The sequence below is a fragment of the Styela clava genome, chromosome 2 (genome assembly GCF_964204865.1).
Source record: "Styela clava chromosome 2, kaStyClav1.hap1.2, whole genome shotgun sequence".
Taxonomy (NCBI): Eukaryota; Metazoa; Chordata; class Ascidiacea; order Stolidobranchia; family Styelidae; genus Styela; species Styela clava.
Genome location: NC_135251.1, coordinates 28,690,598 through 28,695,597, shown reverse-complemented (window position 1 = coordinate 28,695,597; position 5,000 = coordinate 28,690,598). Strand labels below are relative to the sequence as shown.

Sequence of the window (5,000 nt, the reverse complement as noted above, 5' to 3'; positions counted from 1 at the left end):
ACCGAAGCGGCAGCCCGCCGAACACCGGCACTGCGTACAGTGCAGGCGAACGACAAGCCAGCCGAACGGCGACGGCCGCACACAGAGAGCGCGCGGCATCCTTTCCTCGATCTGCCGCCGGGCCGCACCGCCCGCGCGCTGTAACACCCCCGCCGGAGCGGAGGCCACCTTCGCGCGGGGACTTAGACCGACGGCAAACCGGTCGTGACCCGCGCCGGTCGCTAGTGCGCTGAGACGGTGCGCGAGCCGACTCGGCAGCGGCGCCTTAAGCGTCCGCGAACCGAGACGGCGCGCCCCCGCACCCAACTGAAAGCGAGCCGGCGACCTGACGGGCCCTCCCGTTTGCCTCTCAACGGTTTCACGTACTCTTGAACTCTCTCTTCAAAGTGCTTTTCAACTTTCCCTCACGGTACTTGTCCGCTATCGGTCTCGCGACCGTATTTAGTCTTAGGTGGAGTTTACCACCCGCTTTGGGCTGCATTCCCAAACAACCCGACTCCGAGAAGACCCGAAGCGGCCAAGGCAAGCGCCCCTATGGGCCTAACACCCGCCGTGGGACGAGGCCTCGATCAGAAGGACACCGGCGCTCGCCGTCAGCCGCACTGGGACTTCCGTACGTCACAACTCGGCGCGCTCGAAAAGCGCGCAGATTCGACGCTGGACTCTTCCCGGTTCACTCGCCGTTACTCAGGGAATCCCTATTGGTTTCTTTTCCTCCGCTTAATAATATGCTTAAATTCAGCGGGTGCTCTCGCCTGAACTCAGGTCGTATGTGTCAAGCGGGCCGCTTCTTACACGGCCCGCTGGCATCGCAAGTCGTCGCCGCCGGCGCCGACCGAGCGCGTACCGTCGCCGCCTTGGCCCACGGTCGGTCTTGATCTCGTGACCGGACCGACCGACCTGGACCCGCCCCTCGAACGTAGTTGAACACGTCGAGGGGCCGGCGGTGTACGGGACACGCGGTCGCGCCGAGAAAGCTCGGCGACCGCTTCAACTTGGGGCGACGCCCGGCCGTCTTCGCAGAGGCCAGGCGACGGCCCTCGGGTGAGGACGAACGCGACCCTGAGGCAGACGCGGTCCCGGGATTGACCCGAGACCGCAATTCGCGTTCAGAAGGTCGACGTTCAATGTGTTCTGCAATTCACATTACTTCTCGCACTTGGCTGCGTCCTTCATCGACTCGCGAGCCGAGTGATCCACCGTTAAGAGTCGTCCTCGACGTTTCGCCCGGCGCCGAAGCGCGCGGACTTCACACTGTGGGATCGACCACAAAACCACCACCGACAACAACTGCACAAAAACACCAACAAACGGCGCCGAGCGACCGCCGGGCTGGGCCGGCGGCACATCGAGCGCGGTGCCCAGAAGCCACCATCGCACTCGGCTGTCTTGCTATGCCAACGTGTTACGCGTGTCGCACGGGGCAGAACCCCGATTGACGGCCGCCCTCTCGGCGGCACCCAAAGACAATTAAGTGCGCGGTCGGCCGGGGCCTACCACCACTTTCGGTAATGATCCTTCCGCAGGTTCACCTACGGAAACCTTGTTACGACTTTTACTTCCTCTAAATGATCAAGTTTGATCGTCTTCTCGACACGCCGACGCGGCCGTTGCCAGCCGCGACGGGGCCGATCCAAGGATCTCACTAAACCATTCAATCGGTAGTAGCGACGGGCGGTGTGTACAAAGGGCAGGGACGTAATCAACGCAAGTTGATGACTTGCGCTTACTGGGAATTCCTCGTTCAAGGGAAACAATTGCAAGTCCCTATCCCAATCACGAATGAGGTTCAACGGGTTACCCGGACCTTTCGGCCTAGGTTAGACACTCGCTGCTTCACTCAGTGTAGCGCGCGTGCGGCCCCGGACATCTAAGGGCATCACAGACCTGTTATTGCTCAATCTCGTGTGGCTAAACGCCACTAGTCCCTCTAAGAAGTTAGACGCCGACCGAGAAGGTCGCGTAACTATTTAGCATGCCAGAGTCTCGTTCGTTATCGGAATTAACCAGACAAATCGCTCCACCAACTAAGAACGGCCATGCACCACCACCCACAGAATCAAGAAAGAGCTCCCAATCTGTCAATCCTACCTGTGTCCAAGCCGGGTGACTTTCCCCGTGTTGAGTCAAATTAAGCCGCAGGCTCCACTCCTGGTGGTGCCCTTCCGTCAATTCCTTTAAGTTTCGGCTTTGCAACCATACTTCCCCCGGAACCCAAAGACTTTGGTTTCCCGGAAGCTGCCGGAAAGGTCGTCATGGTAACGCCTCCCGATCGCTAGTTGGCATCGTTTATAGTCAGAACTAGAACGGTATCTGATCGTCTTCGAACCTCTGACTTTCGCTCTTGATTAAAGAAAACATTCTTGGCGAATGCTTTCGCAGTAGTTCGTCTTCCGCCGATCCAAGAATTTCACCTCTAACGGCAGAGTACGGACGCCCCCGTCTGTCCCTCTTAATCATTACCTCGTGCTCCGAAAACCAACAAAATAGAACCGAGGTCCTATTCCATTATTCCATGCAACACTATGCAGGCGAACAGCCTGCTTTGAACACTCTAATTTTTTCAAAGTAAACTTATCGGCCACCGCCGACACTCAGTCAAGAGCACCGACGGAGAACCGAAGGTGAGGCGAACGCAACCAGTGACACGCCTTGCGACGGACCGGCGGCGCTCGCCCAAAATCCAACTACGAGCTTTTCAACCGCAACAACTTTAGCATACACTGTTGGAGCTGGAATTACCGCGGCTGCTGGCACCAGACTTGCCCTCCAATGGATACTCGTTAAGAGTTTTAGGATGTACTCATTCCAATTACAGGGCCTCGTTAGAGTCCTGTATTGTTATTTTTCGTCACTACCTCCCCGTGTCGGGAATGGGTAATTTGCGCGCCTGCTGCCTTCCTTGGATGTGGTAGCCGTTTCTCAGGCTCCCTCTCCGGAATCGAACCCTGATTCCCCGTTACCCGTTATCACAAAGGTAGGCACGTAGCGTACCTTCGACAGTTGATAGGGCAGACACTTGAATGATACGTCGTCGGTGCAGAGACCGTACGATCCGCGTGGTTATCCAGAGTCATCAAACGTCACAGGACGAACCCGGTCGGTTTTGATCTGATAAAAGCGCGCCTCCCGAAGTCGGCGCTTAAATGCATGTATTAGCTCTAGAATTACCACAGTTATCCACTTCGCTTACGAGACCAAATAAACCAAGACTGATTTAATGAGCCATTCGCAGTTTCGCTTTACGAGAACTCGTACTTGCACCTGCATGGCTTAATCTTTGAGACAAGCATATCACTACTGGCAGGATCAACCAGATAGCTGCGACAGCTGCGCTCGGCCCTTGCTGGGCCGCCCGGCGCGTGCTCGTCGCATTCGTTTAAGACCGAGGCGATCGCCTGCGGCCGTACTCAGCTTCGACAGTCGCTGGCCGCGACGTCCACGCTCTCGCCGGCAGTGCCAGGCGGAGCGATTTGCGTTTTTTCTTTGCTCGCCCTCTCTCGGGCTCGATCCATTCAGTTTCGCACAAACAAGAGCTCTGCCGGCCGCCTGCAGCGGTGCCTAAAACCCGGGCATAACAATGCGACCGTTCTGCTAGGCCGACAAGCGCTCAAGCCAGACGCTCGATCGAACGCCCCATAAATATTAGTCGAGACAACGGCTCGCTCATTAGCATCGCGTTTGTACTTTAACTTTTTTTGGCTCGGTTTCTTTCGACGCCGATGCCGGCGACGCAGCACTCTCTCGCCCGCCAGCCACCGAGAAAAGGGTGCGCTCCGACCGGCCCCGCACCGCTCTTTCTTGGCTCATTCGAAATTACTGTCTTTCGCTCTGACATGCCTTACCTAGGGTTAGGTTAGTATGCTTGCACGTTTGTACTTTTAACTTTTTTCGGCTCGGCTTCTTTCGACGCCGATGCCGGCGACGCAGCACTCGCTCGCCCGCCAGCCACCGAGAAAAGGGTGCGCTCCGACCGGCCCCGCACCGCTCTTTCTTGGCTCATTCGAAATTACTGTCTTTCGCTCTGACATGCCTTACCTAGGGTTAGGTTAGTATGCTTGCACGTTTGTACTTTAACTTTTTTCGGCTCGGCTTCTTTCGACGCCGATGCCGGCGACGCAGCACTCTCTCGCCCGCCAGCCACCGAGAAAAGGGTGCGCTCCGACCGGCCCCGCACCGCTCTTTCTTGGCTCATTCGAAATTACTGTCTTTCGCTCTGACATGCCTTACCTAGGGTTAGGTTAGTATGCTTGCACGTTTGTACTTTAACTTTTTTCGGCTCGGTTTCTTTCGACGCCGATGCCGGCGACGCAGCACTCTCTCGCCCGCCAGCCACCGAGAAAAGGGTGCGCTCCGACCGGCCCCGCACCGCTCTTTCTTGGCTCATTCGAAATTACTGTCTTTCGCTCTGACATGCCTTACCTAGGGTTAGGTTAGTATGCTTGCACGTTTGTACTTTAACTTTTTTCGGCTCGGCTTCTTTCGACGCCGATGCCGGCGACGCAGCACTCTCTCGCCCGCCAGCCACCGAGAAAAGGGTGCGCTCCGACCGGCCCCGCACCGCTCTTTCTTGGCTCATTCGAAATTACTGTCTTTCGCTCTGACATGCCTTACCTAGGGTTAGGTTAGTATGCTTGCACGTTTGTACTTTAACTTTTTTCGGCTCGGTTTCTTTCGACGCCGATGCCGGTGACGCAGCACTCTCTCGCCCGCCAGCCACCGAGAAAAGGGTGCGCTCCGACCGGCCCCGCACCGCTCTTTCTTGGCTCATTCGAAATTACTGTCTTTCGCTCTGACATGCCTTACCTAGGGTTAGGTTAGTATGCTTGCACGTTTGTACTTTAACTTTTTTCGGCTCGGCTTCTTTCGACGCCGATGCCGGCGACGCAGCACTCTCTCGCCCGCCAGCCACCGAGAAAAGGGTGCGCTCCGACCGGCCCCGCACCGCTCTTTCTTGGCTCATTCGAAATTACTGTCTTTCGCTCTGACATGCCTTACCT

At 56.8% G+C, this 5,000-nt stretch overlaps 2 non-coding genes and 1 pseudogene across 2 annotated transcripts; all 3 read right to left on the bottom strand.

Moving 5' to 3' along the window:
• Positions 1 to 769, bottom strand: part of LOC144420051 (large subunit ribosomal RNA) — a 3,695-nt pseudogene extending 2,926 nt beyond the window's left edge.
• Positions 770 to 1,057: 288 nt separating this feature from the next.
• On the bottom strand, positions 1,058 to 1,211 carry LOC144420115 (5.8S ribosomal RNA). The gene has a single exon (XR_013474474.1). It is a non-coding gene; the product is annotated as a 5.8S ribosomal RNA (ribosomal RNA).
• A 298-nt stretch (positions 1,212 to 1,509) lies between these two features.
• On the bottom strand, positions 1,510 to 3,320 carry LOC144420313 (small subunit ribosomal RNA). The gene has a single exon (XR_013474666.1). It is a non-coding gene; the product is annotated as a small subunit ribosomal RNA (ribosomal RNA).
• Positions 3,321 to 5,000: the final 1,680 nt, after the last annotated feature.